Here is a 17,082-nt window from a genome sequence, read left to right as displayed (position 1 = left end):
GAACTCTAAGAGGGAGTTAGACGAACATCGCAAGCGCAAAGCACCACAAGGTCAACATGGAGCAGGAAGCTCACGTCAGAAGAACAATAACCACCCAGGTTATCGTGGAGCAAGTACCAAAACTGCAAAACCTAATAACTTCCAGCACAACGCCTACCGTACCCCAAGGGCTGAAGTTGGAGGAAATCATGCCAACACTGCAGGAAGGGCATGCTACCATTGTGGCATAGAGGGTCACTTTGCTGCTGGGTGCCCGAGCAAGAACACGGGGGTGACGCCAGTAAAGTTTAATTTAGGGTCGGCAGCTAAGACACCAGCAGCGGGACGTGGACGAGGCATACTGCCTACACCAGGAGGTGGACATCAAGCCTCAGGACAGCCTGGACGTGGTCAAGTCAACCACATCACAGCAGAACAAGCTCAGCAAGCCTCAGATGTTGTTCTTGGTATGTTCCCGATCAACTCATGTTATGGTTCAGTACTATTTGATTCTGGAGCTTCCCATTCATTCGTTTCAAAGAAATTTGTTGAAAAACATCATTTGAAAACTGAGGGTATGAGTCGGGCAATGGCGGTACAATCACCTAGGGGAATTCTTACCACGGGTTTAAAATGCCCTAACGTGATCATAACGATCGAAGGAGTAGAGTTTCTAGCAAACCTCATAGTGTTAGACTCTAAAGGGTTAGATGTCATTCTGGGCATGAACTGGTTAGGAAAACACAAGGCAATGATAGATTGTGGCCTTAGGGCGGTCTCGTTAACCAGTAATAAAGGAATTGTTGTGGACTACAAACCCAAGTCAACAAGCCATACTGCAGCTGACAGCTTGTTGAACAGCTTGAAGGAGATGGTTGTGTCAGATGTTAGAGTTGTTAAGGAATACTCAGATGTCTTTCCGGATGAGTTACCAGGTCTACCACCAGACCGTGAGATAGAGTTTGCCATCGAGTTAGTCCCAGGCACCGCTCCTATAGCAAAGAGACCATATAGAATGCCAGCAAATGAGCTAGCTGAGATGAAGAAGCAAATTCAGGAGCTTATAGAGAAGGGATATATTAGACCGAGCACCTCACCATGGGGAGCACCCGTGTTGTTTGTGAAGAAAAAGGATGGTACCATGCGCATGTGTGTGGATTATCGTGCCCTAAATGAAGTAACCATCAAGAACAAATATCCTTTGCCGAGGATCGATGATTTGTTCGATCAGTTGAAAGGAGCTTCTGTCTTCTCAAAGATAGATCTCAGGTCAGGATACCATCAGTTGAAGATCCGACCAGAAGACGTACCCAAGACAGCCTTTGTTACTCGGTATGGTCTGTATGAGTTTCTGGTGATGTCATTTGGACTCACAAATGCACCAGCTTACTTCATGAATCTCATGAACAAAGTGTTCATGGATTGCTTGGATAAATTCGTCATGGTGTTTATTGATGATGTATTGATCTACTCTCATAATGAAGAAGAGCATGAGAAACATCTTCGAATTGTTTTGGAAAGGCTTAGAGAACATCAACTCTATGCAAAGTTTAGTAAGTGCGAGTTTTAGTTGAAGCAAGTGGACTTTCTTGGTCATGTTATCTCAGCTGAAGGAGTAGCAGTGGATCCAGCTAAAGTGGAGTCAGTACTTAGCTGGAAACAACCAAAGAATGTGTCAGAGATACGCAGTTTCCTTGGACTTGCAGGATACTACCGCCGCTTCATAGAAGATTTCTCAAGGATTGCAAGGCCGATGACACAATTGATAAAGAAGGATAACAAGTTCGAATGGACACCAGCTTGCGAAACGAGTTTCCAAGAACTCAAGAGAAGATTGACATCTGCTCCAGTGTTAATACTGCCGGATATTCGAAAGGACTTTGAAGTTTATTGTGATGCTTCTAAACAAGGGTTGGGTTGTGTGCTCATGCAACAAGGCAAGGTTGTAGCCTATGCATCAAGACAATTACGTTCTCATGAAGTGAACTATCCTACCCATGATTTGGAATTGGCTGCCGTGGTACATGCCTTGAAGATATGGAGGCACTATCTTATTGGTAACCGTTGTGAAATATATACGGATCACAAAAGTTTGAAGTACATTTTCACTCAACCAGACTTGAACCTCAGACAAAGGAGATGGCTAGAATTAATTAAGGACTACAATATTGGCGTCAATTACCACCCTGGTAAAGCGAATGTCGTAGCTGATGCGTTGAGCAGAAAGGTTTATTGTAATAACTTGATGATTCAAGAAGCTCAACCAGAACTTCATGAGGAATTCAGGAAGTTAAACTTGAATGTGAGCCTCGCTGAGAATGAGGATGTACTAGAAGTCAAGTTCACTCTAGAGGATCAAGTTAGAGAGGCTCAACAAAATGATAAGGGAATCGAAGAGATTCGAGAAAAGATCAAGTTGGGAGAAGCACTTGAGTATAAGGAGGATGAAAAGGGAAATATTTGGTTTCGAGATCGTTTATTGGTGCCAGACCAAAAGGATCTCAAGGATTCAATCATGAGGGAAGCGCATGAATCAGCATACTCCATACACCCGGGAAGTACAAAGATGTATCATGATCTTAGAGATAGTTTCTGGTGGTCAAGCATGAAACGTGAGATTGCGGAGTATGTTTCAAGATGTGATGTATGCCGAAGGGTCAAGGCTGAGCATCAGAAGCCTGCTGGATTGCTTCAACCGCTCAAGGTCCCTGAGTGGAAATGGGAAGAAATCGGGATGGACTTCATTACAGGACTCCCAAGGACATCTTCCGGATATGATTCTATCTGGGTCATCGTGGATCGATTAACCAAGTCAGCTCATTTTATTCCGGTGAAGACTTCTTATAATGGGGAGAAATTGGCTGAGTTATACATGGCTAGAATTGTTTGCCTACACGGAGTTCCTAAAAAGATTGTATCTGATCGAGGTACTCAGTTCACCTCAAGGTTTTGGAAGAAGATACATGAAGTTCTGGGCACACAGTTGAATTTTAGTACTGCTTACCATCCGCAGACTGATGGACAAACCGAGCGAGTGAACCAAATCTTAGAAGACATGCTTCGGGCATGTGCTCTAACTTGCCAGCGCACTTGGGACAAGAGTTTGCCATACGCAGAATTCTCTTACAACAATAGCTTTCAAGCAAGCTTGCAGATGTCTCCATTTGAAGCCTTATATGGACGGAAGTGTCGTACCCCACTCAATTGGCATGAAGTGGGAGAGAACCAAGTGTTTGGACCCGATACTCTAGAGGAGGCAGACAAACAAGTGAAGATGATCCAGGAAAGACTACGGGCTGCCCAGTCTAGACAAAAGGTGTATGCCGATAGACGTCGACATGAGTTATCTTTTGAGAAAGGTGATGAGGTGTACTTGAAGGTATCCCCACTTCGCGGGATGCGACGTTTTGGACTCAAGGGAAAGTTAGCACCTCGATACATTGGACCTTTTACAATCACCGCCCGACGTGGAGAAGTTGCTTATGAGTTAGCACTACCAGAGAAGCTGTCGAAAGTGCATAACGTGTTCCATGTGTCTCAGCTTAAGAAATGTTTTGATAAGCCAGAGGAAGAGGCTCGGAAAACCTCGCTGGATGCCATAGAAGTTCAAGATGACTTGACTTATGAAGAGTACCCTGTTAAAATTCTCGATGAACAATTAAGGACAACTAGGAGGAATGTGATCAAGTTCTGCAAAGTTCAATGGAGCAACCATAGTGAAGAAGAAGCGACATGGGAGCGGGAAGATGCCCTTCAGGAGGAGTTTCCAAATCTTTTCTCTTAGGCCGAATCTCGGGGTCGAGATTCCTTTTAGGGGGGTAGAATTGTAACATCCTGATTTTTTTTACGGACTGGATTTTTTTTTCTCTAAACAAAGGATGTTGCAACGCGGTCGAATAAAAATAAATATTTTATTTGGAGTTGTTAAACTTAATTTCAAAAGCTTTGAAATTAATTTGACATATAAAAGAAGAGGAATGATTTCTCAGAGTACTTGTTTTCTTAAAAGTTTGGATCTGCTTTCCGGTTGCCATTTTGTTTCTTATTGGTGCTTTTCCTAAAATCCCATTGGACAACGACCTATATGTACACTAGAAGGATATGCGAGCTTCGCCTCGCCGGCTACATTGCGTTTTGACATTAGGGTGGGTCTGAATCTGTTCTTTAGATGTATATATATCCTTCGTAACGTGTTTATTTTATTTTAATACCATCATATACATAGAAGATTAGGTGTGCTTCGCTGGATCGGTGAAATTTAAGATGTTCAAAATCTTTTTGTCTTGCTTTGCCACATAATGCATACCTTGTAGACCAGGGGCACATTTACATGCACCGGAAATCGGTGCTACCTAATGTAGGTATTACCGCTAATGTAACCTTACAATAACACGTGACACTGCAAGTAGTGTAATTTTTGTGGACATTGTCCTCTCTATTGGGCTTATAATGTCTCTTTCTTGGAGGGCATAAATGTTGTATTACGACGTATGTTTTAAGCAAAATAATTCAAAACTCAATATAAGAACAATGCATTTATCTAGAGTGCTATTGGGCAAAGGCGGAAAATATGAAATCCTTCTGCCTAGGAAATAATGTCCAATTCAGGCAACAACAAATATTTGCATTCACCTAAGAAGGTACTCCATATTGCAAGGTACTCCATATTGCATAGGGGCGAGGCAATATAACAACAAATGATCTTGATCACGATCTTGGCATGCTTAACCATGATAAGTGCACATACAAATATTCAGACATGGTGCATAGAGATTTAAATAAACAAAATGTATCATACTGGATTAGAAGGATATTAGCATCATCACATGCAAATAGTTACTTTAAATACCGTAACGTTGATCCAACTCTAGAACCGAAACTCCTAAAGTACAAAGGATAACAACCAAGGAGCTAGCAGTCAAGCTACACATATTAACCACACCAACGTTTTTTCCTCCTTCACAAAAAAAATGTTATTGGCTCCTAATACTATCAACTTCTTAATCTAAATTATGCTAGCGGATCGTGAATCCTTGTTGTACGGTAGCATAAAAAAAATGCACACAACTATTTATTTTTTGAATCTTTTCTCATTTTGAGCAATGCACTAATTTCCAAAAAATATACTATAAAGGAGCCCAATAGTTTTCAGTTACTTTCCTCCAAGAACAATAGTACAATGCTGTGTACAGAATTTTAAAAATATAACCATTCACAAATATCACCAAGCTTATCACATCGAGGTTTTTCCAGGCCTGGATACTCTAATTTTTGGAAAGAAGTGTTCTGGGAGGCATTGTTTCAGCGGCAGATCTAAGAGCAAACTGTTCGTCACATGTCCCAAACCCATCTTCGTCTGTAAAAATCCAAGACCATTAGTTAGAGAAATCCAATATTTTCTCAAAAAAAAAGTTGGAAAATCCAATTAGATTAAAATGATTCAACAAGTGCTGAAATAGCAGGTATATGACACGCATGTTCAACTCTGCGACCACCTTCTGTACATAGGTATACATGATGTAATTCAGAATATGTGTTCCTTTTTAGTAGTATCGCAACATTTTGAAATGCTCCCATGTGTGACATTTAACTTCAAAGCTAAAACTTCTTGATCTCCAGTGTATTCCATAAATACTACTCAATGAGAATAAATAACTTACAACATAGAACCACTGAGCCTAGGGTTATTGTGCAAGTCCTACAAACCCTTCAGATTTTTGGTTTATTTCTCTACGGATGCAGAAATAGTAATACTAAATTTCGAAGCAAGGGCAACTTGAAATGAGTTCACCCACCTTCTTTCATCATTATCAAGTCTATTTTTTCTTAAGTTCTAATCTTGAAACAGAACCTTGATGCGCTAAAAAGCATTCTCTGAAGCACATGTTCAAATACTATTCAAACTAACATAAAGTGCTTTTACATGAATGGAAAATGGGACATAAGGTTGAACTATTTTTTCTGCTCGAGATAATGAATTATTCTCCTTCAGGTCATTACATGCCTAAATTAATTTTTCTTCTGTCAAGTAGGTTACTTGTAATGTTAAGCTAGTATAGGAAACTCCTACAACATAAATAAGATCTTAAAATGGTGATAACTAAGCAGGAAAATTCAGTTTACGACTATGGCTTCACCCTTTTTGCTCAAATGGGAAGGATGTTAGCACAGGACTATTTCTCTTCCATATCACTGAATTGTGAAAACCAAAGAAAACAATCAATCTGGTAACTAAGAGATGGATATCTTGTTAGGGTAATATTCAAACCTTCTGGTTGCTTGCAAGCAATCTTATGGGGCTATGATCTCCTGTTTAGCTCAAATTAGAGCTGAAACCAAATCCACTATGATTGCACCTTTTCTCACTTCATTCATTTCTTAGCAAGTAGAAATATCAAAAATAAACTAAACATTTATCCTAGTAACACTTGGATGATGATTGAACCAATTATGGAAATTAACTGAAAAATGTACATGAATATAATAACTTGAAGCTTTGAAGTATTATTCTCTAATTGTATGCTGGCAGTATTCTACTCAACTTTCTCCAAAATCAGAATTGTTACAATACAAACTAAAAATTAATTATACCAATATAATGAAAGTGGTTTACTACTAATAAAGTGTATTACCACATTCAGTTATGGCACATGAATGTTTTACACAAAGCAATAATAAAGAATAGAAGTAGTAACTCTTAACACTACATCAAAAGAAGGTTAACTCCGATGAGAAATGTCCACTCCATTCTAGTGAGTATTTCTTTTTATTTCAAAAAAAAACCTCTTATGCTACTCTCGAATTAAAAGGGACATATATCCATTGATTGATAATGCATCACAGAAGATAATGGTGAAAAATAATTAGGACTATACAATGTTAGCTATATGAAATGAGCTGTTTATGGTGAGAAGAACAATATGGTGTATAGATGCATATCGAGTAGTTTGATGTCATTACAATGGGAAAAGATATTATGAACGTGATCTCAACATATGAAACTTGTTACTTGTGTTGAATATAGCGGAAATCTGCACTTATACGTTATTAAGTGTTCATACAAAATACCAGAGAAACTGGATGAAAAAATAGGAATGAAGTAATAAGTGCAGATAATGCAAATCTGAAGGTTAGATGTGATACTTTTCAAAGCATCCATGATAGATTTTGTGATACCATTCGTATACTTCTCTATGTAGACTGCATAATTCTGCTCGAGGGCACGAATGAAAATTAAAAGTGCATAATGATGTCTTTAGATCCACTCTCAACACTACACATGGCACATTTAACATTTGGGAATGATTTAAATCCTGAAATCTATTGAGAAAGAAAGTAGAAAACATAGAGCAAATTTGACCTGCATATCATGGTTGAACTGATATTATCCATGGATTCTCAAATTATTATTCAGAAAAATAAAGGGATCATCGGCGGAAAATAATCCTCTACCAAGAAAAGAGCGCACACACAGCCTGCAAGATAAGATAAATTTTGTAGCACCTCCACTAACATAAAAACCAATGTCATTACTTCACCTTTCCAGTAAAACTAATCATATATGTGACTAAATCCACCAAGCAGGCTATTCTGCAAGACCACACAAACTGGAGCAAAGGTTCAATCAGTTAGGTTTTCAGGACAAAACATCAAGGCTCAACGGGTACTTCACTATCTAGCTAGCAAACTGGAGCAAATTTTTAATCAGTTCATTTAATTTTCAGGCCAAAACATCAAGGGATACTTCACTATCTAGACGTCATCAAGGGATACTTCTCTATCAGGACATGAGAAATGGTGACAGGATGTGAGAAATGGTGATTACAAAAAAATATCCGAGCGTGAAGAAAATAATATATGAGAGAAAATAGAGAAACTGACCCTTTTCCCCGCTAGGTGATTCTTTGTTCTTCCTCGACACGCGTCGCCATCGGCAGCTGTTGGACCCTGCTCTTGAAACATGTGTCCGCTGCAACCATCATCATGGGAAATTGGGAATTGATCGGACTAAAAGGAGAGCTATATTGCATCGTGGTAAAGATTCAGAAGCTACGGAAACTCAAAGGTTAAACATGAACTGGTTTGGTGAGAGTGTGCATTGGATCGGGGCTGCCTTTGCTTTATTTAGACCGATCTGCCGATGGAAGTTGGGAAGTTGAAAACAACATGGAAATCTAGAAGGGATGACATAAGTTACCATGTAAATACATCCTAAAGATAGACATCAGCCAGATCTGATGGATAATTACTTACAGTTCACCGTGAATTCTCAATATACATATGTGTTGAGGTAAGTCTGGCAGAATTAATGGAAAAATCGAGGTGGACACACGTGAATAGAAACATAACAAATCAAATATGCATATGGTGATCCTCGACTATGTTGTTTTCACGATGGAGAAAAATAAATGAGATGAACTTTACCACGTACATGGATGATCTGGATTTAAGTAGTTGTTGACTCCCGGTACTTCATTGCCAGAGGCATATATTTGTGCAGGTTTTTTAATCAGCTTTTTTATGCTAGTGACTCCCAGTACATCATTGCCGCATGCATATATTTAAATTGAGAGTGCTATATCTTTTGACACAACACTGTCCATCCAACAAGTCGGTATTTTTCATCACCAAAGATGATAATATCTTTTCAATAGAAAAAAAAGCAAGATGGAGTAGACCAATGGAAAACAACCTTAAACTGAGCGTTGTGAAACATCCATTCTTATTCGAAGATGTTTTTTATGCTAGGTTATTGATAATAAATGGTGTGGAGTCTTTGATAGCTTCCAGCCTGCAACATAATTACCTCTGAATAGATACAGAACATCAAGAATTGAGTAGCTTAAATAAAAACAAAATGTAAAATGAAAGGTGCAATGTGGTGGAATATGAAGCTTGTTATTTTTACCAGCAAAGAACACTGACCCAAATCCAAGTAGTTGACTTCGAAACCATTCCGATTGATGACTTTACATGTGCAATCTAAATCCTAAAAAGCTCATGTTTCCTATTGGGCTTAAACGCCCAAACCACATTCAGAATTCCAAAATGGATTATTTATTGCAGCAAAGAAAGACATATGCTTGCAGACAAACCTCAACCTGCGTCACCGGCTGGAAACAATGGTGAATCCGTTACAGGGTCAAGGTGGAGTTGTTGAGTGTGAGTCAGGAAACTCCACACCTATGAAAATGACCCCAGCGATCTCCTCCTTGCCAAGTCCTGCAGGTCGTTCACCTGGGCAATAGATCAACTCAGATGAGGACCGAAAATCTCAGGGAGTAAAATCTCAGTGAGATGGCAATAATCGCGCCCTAGAAGTGCTAACCCCTGCCGTGGAAGACATCTGTGCCAGGGAGCTGCCGCCTCTCTGGCCTCTTGTCCGGCAAGCCACCAACGTCCATTCCTTCCCGACATGCCGCCAAGGGAGAGAGAGACGAACCGCCGTCCTCCGTCTTGTCCTCGGGTGCTGTTTGGAGGTCCCTCGCGCTCCCCCTGTCGAGTCGCCGTACACGATGTAAATGAGCCTGGGCTCGCACCCTCATCCTCGGCAACGGCCGTAAGGCAGGGCATTCCCCTGCGGTACCCGCCCGATGTCCCTCTCATTTGGTCCTGTGGGAGGGCCTACTCCTCGCCCCTCCTTACTCGACCGTCGTAGCCTGAAGCTACACCACCTCCCCGACGCGTCCCCTCCTCTCGCCTCCGACCAGGGTGGCTCTCCCGGGAGCTTCCGGGGTACTGGGGCAGCGGTGGCATGGGGCGGCGACGGATATCCCCTTTTCTCTCTCTTCTCGGCTGGTGGAGCGAAAAGCTAGGGCTGGGGAGTCCGGGCGGCGGTAGGCGCCGAAGGCGGCCACCACATCTTAGGGTTTGGAGTGCGCCGGGGGGTGGGATAGCAGGTGGGTGAACGGTGATTTTTTTAGGAAGTCATCCAAGAGGGATGAGTCTGAGGGAGGGGGCCAGCATTAGTCCATCTGTCCGAGATCGGACGGCCACAAACAAGCGCGACCGGCAAATCGCTGAGAAGCCGCCGATCGCAACAGGATTACTTGTTGTAGTAATTTGAGCTTAGCCATGCATGCACGGTTTGGCAAACTATACTAGCACGATCTTCCTTTTGTTTACCTGTTTCTTTTTCTTCCCATCGCTCCATCTCTCTCATCTTATTCTTTCTTTTCCTCTCACCGTCAACTGAATCAAGATCAGTTTAGGCTCACCGCCTCGACAAGCAAGCGACACACCTGGTCCGGACCGAGTGAGGCCAGCAGCGCCAGCAGAAGCAGGAGTGTAGGACTCGTACGCATGAGTTGGAGCACAGCACACCCAGTCAGTCGAAGCCCCGCGCTGCTTCTTCTTCATATCCCCCATATCCCCACGCACAATTGCAGCCAAGTGAAACGCCAGCCATAAACGTCACCATAAAATGCTGCCATTACCTTCCATAAACATCTCTTTAAGCATGTCCCTTAGAACGCCCATCATTCTTCTATACAGGCTCAGACCGACGCCTTGCTACCCTCTTTCATCCCAAGCCATCGCTGGAGCCATAGGCTCTCACACAGCAAGCCACACTCGCAAGAACGCCGTCGGACGCCGCTCGCGTTCCCGACGACTCGGGGCACGAGGAACGGAGCTGCTGCGCCAAGAGGATCACGGAAGGAGGGGGAGTTCATCGACGGAACCATAAGGAAGAATCTCTGCTCACCAACGACACCCACGGCACCAACGTCAACTCTGGTCGCCGACGTCTACCTCAAACTGCGACGAACTCGGTGAGAACCAGCCGTTTCTTTTGCTCGAAACGCGATCCCCATCCATAGAGCTACCTCCTAGACATGATCCTCAACCCTAGTTCGGTAGTTCGTCGTGTCGCCGGTGAACCGAATGCCATCCGGTGGCATGGTCATGTTACGCCATCTAGAACACGTTTCCTGTTCTTGAGCCCAAACTAGAAAACGTTCCATATTACTTGACGAAACCAGAAGTGATGTTTATATCCGACGTCTTGAACCTATTTTTTTGAAACGTGAGTTGAAAGTGTGGCATCACTAGAGGCATAGATCATGCATGTCAGTATAGTCTAAGCAAGTAAGCATACGGTCGAGTTGCATCTGTCTGGTATACTACTGCTAGCAGTTGCCTATTCCTAGCTAGTATACTGCTAGTAGTCGTTCATGCATTTTCCATAGTCCAGTTTGATCGTAGCACAATTGCAAATGATTTCATATGGTTAGCTTTTGTGTAATTGTTAGTAATTAAAGTCTTGCAAATATTTTCTAGATGGTTACTTAGTCTGCGTGTTGTCACTAGATCATGTCAGGCTATTTGTAGACCGTGATCAGTGTCGTTTGCTCATCATACTTGCGGACTAGATTTATGCATGTTAGATTTTAGACATTTCTCACTGCGGCATATTCTAATCTTAGATCATTTATATATGCATGATTATGACTAGTAGCATGTAGTCTGGTTGCACATTACATATTAATTCTATGTCATCTAAACATGTTCGCTTAATATGTTTTCTAAATTATCTTGTTATCCGATATGGAACAGTAGCCACGTCTTATTCCTTAGTTAACCTAAATCCCATACCAGTCGTCATTCCGGTCTTTTTCATGTACTGTATGTAAGCCAAACGAGAGACACGGACCTATTATTTGGATCTTTTTATTTGGATCTTATTCACTTTTCATTTGCATCTTATTCGTTGTATTGCTTGTATTTATTTGTATTGTTATTGCTTCGATACGACGATTAGGAGGGAACGGAGAGTGGTACGATCACGACCAAGGAGGCGAAGGGCAGGAGTTTGACAACGAAGGCATGCCCTCTCATCATATTTATCCTAGTTTTACAAATTGCATGATATTTTATATTTTACAAATATATATGCTATTTTATTCCAGTAGCTAGCGTGTCGATTGACACACCAACCTTGATCTGCTTGTCGCCTTTTACTTGATACCCTGAGTAGAGATTATATAATTATCCTGATAGAGTAGAGATGCTTAGCATGCTAAATAATTATTAGGACTATTGCCTCTTTGGAGGAATTGATCGACCTTCGGGTCAAACATACCCTTTTTGAAAGTTGTTGAGCTCGTTGAGCTACGCTGATTAGCCGTTGTTGCTTCCTCTACTCTCTCTCTTCTACTCTGGGTGAAACTTACCATCTAAACATGGCGCGGGCGACAGCTGAATCAAATGTTGAAGGAGCGATTGGCTGCCCTTCACTAGTTGGAGGGAGCAATCCGTCGTTCGTGCCGCATAAGGGTCCTAATAAGTCTTGGATTTGAAGATTGTGACAACCGTACAACCACATGCTATATGGGCACTGGCCTGGTTAAGTAAGTTAGTCAGCCTTAGGTGTTGATGTCGCCGTACCGCAGATGAGGTGGCTGCCTACGGGAGAACCTTCGGCACAGATGGGGGGACCGGTTTGAGGACGTACTCTCAGTACCGTGCGCCAGACCCGGTGGGCATGTCACACCTTTGGGGGATCTAGCTAAAAGACCTTGTCACAATCCCTCTGCCGGTACACCAAATGGTGTGTACTAAACCAGAGGCCACTGGTGGGCAACAAGACGGGGTTGTGTCGTGTGGGCAAAGTGTACAACCTCTGCAGAGTTAAAAACTATTCGAATAGCCGTGTCCACGGTCATGGACGACACATGAATCTTTCTTGACATACAGGAACCTGTTTTGCTATTTCCCTCTTTCTCTCTCTATCTCCTTTCCTTCTTTCCCTTAGAATCTGAATCCTATGAGATACGTGAGTTGTCGAGGACAACCACATTGATGAGAAATATTACACTCATTATAAAACATGTTTTCGTCTAAAACTTCTTTTATCAAATATATATTGCAAATAAAATTGGCTTTTATGCAAAAGAACCTACAGCCTTCCTTTGAAGCCTCATGTAGATATATTAGGGCTTGCATCGAGGGGGCATGTTGAGTACGAAATGTACTCATGGCAAAACTTTTGTTGATATTCAGAGTACTATGAAGATGGTGAAGACTATGGCGACTATGACGACGCTGAGGAGTGAGGCCTCGTGGACTACATCGACTGCCTGTGGCTGAGATGGAGTTACTTCGCATTTTATTATCCACTGTGCTTTCTGGTTGTAATAAATGTCACAAGACATTTCACCATGTGGCTCAAACTTTGTAATAATTATTACTCTTTGCACGTTCTGCAATGATATTCATTTCGCTGTGTCGTCAATTTGATCTTGGGATTGACGAGTAACAAGGGGGGGGGGGGGGGTCGGAAGGTTAAGTTCCGGTTCTCACAAGTATGTATATTGCGAGAACTATGTGTTTTTATTTTTTCTTCCTTCTCTAGCCCCCGAGTGTTTCAATAGGCGTATGTATATTTATGACTTGCGAGGTGTTGTAACCAAGGCAAATAATTTGTGTTTCATATATTGTAAAGATCGAGTCTATTTTGTCGGTTTTGTGAATTGTAAACCCCCAAGCCTGTCAAAAAAGATGTATATCACCAATATCTTTACTATATTGAAGCATCGCAGGCCCGCCTGATTAAAAACTTTTCAGCCCCACTCGGTGCCCTGAAAGGAAAAGAGTGCGCCTGAAAACTCGCGAGCTTTTTCAGTACATTGTATGTTTACATGCATATTTCTATTTTGACTTCTATGCGTAGAAACGCCGAAGCTGCGCCATGTTCCATTGATTTGGCTCTGCGACCCCTGTCTTCTTGTCCTTTATTTTGTACGCTCCTCCTGCGATCACCTCTGTGACGATGTATGGTCCTACCCATGGCGACTCGAACTTTTCATGACTGTCTTGGGTAAGCCGAAGAACTAGGTCGCCAACTTGAAAAGACCTTGGACGTAAACGTCGACTGTGGTAATTTTTCAAGTCTTGCTGGTACTTGGTGACTCTTGACAGCACCTCATCTCTAGCCTCATTCAGTGCGTCGACATCGTCTTCTAGTGCTTTTCTCGAAGTTTCTTCATCATACTCCGCCACTCTTGGAGAATTGTGTTCTACTTCTATCGGGAGCACTGCCTCGGCTCCATGGACCAAGAAGAACGGGGTTTCCCGTGTTGTTGTATTGGGTGTTGTCCGTATACTCCATAAGACGCTAGGCCACTCTTCTGGCCAAGTGTGTCGAGCTTTCTCCAGAGGTGTTATCAATCGTTTCTTGATGCCATTGCAAATGACACCGTTTGCTTTCTCGACTTGTGCATTGGTTTGCGGGTGTGCAACCAACGCAAAGTGTAGTTTGATGCCTACCTCTGCGCAATATGCCTTGAGTTCCTTGGAGGTGAAGTTGCTGCCGTTGTACGTGACAATGCTATGAGGGACGCCAAATCGAAAACGATGCCTTTGACGAAGCTTACCATCGATGCTGCATCTGGCGAAGTTATTGGTTTTGCCTCGATCCACTTGGTAAACGTGTCGACAGCCACAAGCATATATATGTATCCTCCTGGCCACGCCTTATGTAGCTTTCCCACCATATCGAGACCCCATTGAGCGAAGGGCCATGACAAGGGTATTGGCATCAACTCTGCTACCGGAGAATGAGGCTTTGCCGCAAATCTTTGGCACGCATCGGAAGTACGCACTATGTCCTATGCATCTTCTATTGTTGTTAGCTAGTAAAATCCCGCTCTGAAAACCTTGGCTGCTATTGCTCGACTGCTTGCGTGGTGTCCGCATACTCCCTCGTGTACATCCTTCAGAATAACTCTTCCTTACTCGGGTGTAACACATCTCTGCAATACTCCCGATATACTTCGTTTATACAGCTCTCCTTTACCACAGTAAAAGCTTTGGATCGTCGAATAACTCGTCTGGCTTCTACCGGGTCTTCAGGTATTTCTTTCCTTAGGATATATGCTACATAAACCTGCATCCAAGGAATTTGCACCACCATTACCTCATGTGATTCCTCCTCATCTCCCGATGTGTTTGCTTATGATCCTGATGGAGCCCCGAGTCATTCTCAAGCTTTTCCTTCTTCTTTGGATGTTTCTTCGCCTTGGTTGACCTTTCAGTTATTTCTTCCCAAAATATGTCGGGTGGTATTGCTAAACATTGCGATCCGATGTTTGCCAGAACATCGGCTTCATCGTTGTTGAGTCTGCTGATATGATTTACTTCACACCCGTCAAAGAGTTTCTCGAGTTCATTGTATACCTCTTTGTATGCTATCATACTGTCATTGACTGCGTCGCACTGGTTCATCACCTATTGAGCCACCAGTTGTGAATCACCGAATTTTTTTAATCAGGTTGCTCCACAGGCCTTCGCCATCTTCATCCCATGTATGAGTGCTTCATACTCCGCCTCATTATTGGATGCGTTGGGGAACGTCATCCGTAGCACATATTTCATCTTGTCTCCTTGAGGTGATACTAATATCACGCCTGCTCCAGCTCCTTCTAGCCTCTTGAACCCGTCGAGGTTCATGGTCCAGGTTCTCGACAAATCCGGGGGTCCCGTATTCTGCAGCTCCATCCACTCTGCGACAAAGTCTGGTAGGATCTGCGATTTTATTGCTTTTCTTTTCTCATACGTGATGTCCCGAGGGGAAGTTCTATTCCCCAAAGGGAGACACGACCCGTAGCCTCTGGGTTGTTTAACATCTTTGATAAAGGCGCCTTGTTGACCACTATTATCGGATGCGCCGAAAAATAGTGTCGCAATTTTCTTGCGGTTGTAAACACTCCATATGCTAACTTCTGATACTGTGGGTACCGCTGTTTTGAAGGCGATAAAACTTCACTGATGAAGTATACCGGCCTCTGTACTCCATGAACTTTTCCTTCTTCTTCTCTTTTGACCACAAGTACCGTGCTAACCACCTGAGGTGTGGCTGCAATATACAACAGGAGAGGTTCATTTTCTTTAGGCGCCACCAGTATTGGTGGTGTCGAGATTGTGCGCTTGAGGTCCTCGAAGGCTCTGTCTGCTTCTTCGTTCCACTCGAATTTTTCTCCTTGCTTGATCAACGCGTAAAATGGCAACGCCTTTTCTCCCAGCCTGGCGATGAATCTGCTTAAGGCCGCGACTCGCCCAGTTAGCTGTTGTATTTCCTTTAGCTTGGTTGGCTTCCGCATTGTGACGATGGCTTGAATTTTCTCTGGGTTAGCCTCAATTCCTCTTGCCGACACCAGGAACCCGAGAAGCTCTCTTGCAGGGACGCCAAAAGAACATTTCGTCGGGTTTAGCTTGAGGCAGAACTTGTCGAGGTTATCAAAAGTTTCCTTGAGATCTTCGATTAAGGTTGATCATTGCTTTGTTGTTATGACAACATCGTCGATGTATACTTGAACGTTCTTGCCAATCTGCGTAGTGAGACACTTTTGCATCATCCTCTGATAAGTGGCTCCCGCGTTTTTCAACCCAAAAGGCATCGTTCTATAGCAGAACACACCATAAGGTGTTATGAAAGCTGTTTTGACTTCATCTTCTTCTTTTAGTCGGATCTGGTTATAACCAGAATATGCGTCCGGGAAGGAAAGACGTTCACAACCTGTCGTGGAGTCGATAATTTGATCGATCATCGGGAGGGGAAAGTGATCCTTTTGACAGTGTTTATTGAGACACGTGAAGTCGACGCACATGCGAAGGACCTCTGTGTTTTTTGTTCGGGACCAACACTGGGTTAGCTACCCATGTGGCTTCTGTGTGTAACTCTTTGATAAATCCCGCTTCTCTGAGTCGATTAATTTCTGACAGCATAGCTTTGCGGTTTGGTTCCGAAAAACGCCGCAAAGGTTGTTTGATTGGTTTAGCCATTGGATCCAAGTTGTGAGGGTTCTCGGCAAGTTCCCTGGGTACTCCTGGCATGTCAGCTGGACACCATGCGAAGATTTCCCAGCGCTCACGGAGGAACTCAACGAGCACGCTTTCCTGTGCGAGATCCATGTTTGTTGCGATGGCTGTCATCTTCTTAAGATCTGTCGGGTGCATATGTACTTCCTTTGAGTTTTTGGTGGTACCAAAGGTTGGATCCTTCAGTGGTATCCCTCCGTCAGGCAACACATCATAATCAGTTGTTAGCCTTGACGCCATATATTCTGCTTGCATCCTGAAGGTTTCTGACAGCCGATGAAAATC

General features: G+C 42.8%; 2 long non-coding RNA genes across 2 annotated transcripts; both read left to right on the top strand.

Moving 5' to 3' along the window:
- The first annotated feature begins 7,552 nt into the window (after window positions 1–7,552).
- Window positions 7,553–7,967, top strand: LOC127301642 (uncharacterized). Its single transcript, XR_007852297.2, has 3 exons — window positions 7,553–7,642; window positions 7,704–7,796; window positions 7,876–7,967. It is a non-coding gene; the product is annotated as an uncharacterized lncRNA (long non-coding RNA).
- A 2,486-nt stretch (window positions 7,968–10,453) lies between these two features.
- Window positions 10,454–13,196, top strand: LOC139834052 (uncharacterized). The gene is made up of 3 exons (XR_011749397.1): window positions 10,454–10,751; window positions 11,741–11,803; window positions 12,982–13,196. It is a non-coding gene; the product is annotated as an uncharacterized lncRNA (long non-coding RNA).
- The last annotated feature ends 3,886 nt before the right edge of the window (window positions 13,197–17,082 follow it).

This window comes from Lolium perenne, chromosome 7, assembly GCF_019359855.2.
Source record: "Lolium perenne isolate Kyuss_39 chromosome 7, Kyuss_2.0, whole genome shotgun sequence".
Classification (NCBI taxonomy): Eukaryota; Viridiplantae; Streptophyta; class Magnoliopsida; order Poales; family Poaceae; genus Lolium; species Lolium perenne.
The sequence above is the reverse complement of the archived record's forward strand: the minus strand, read 5'-3'. Positions and strand labels throughout refer to the sequence as shown.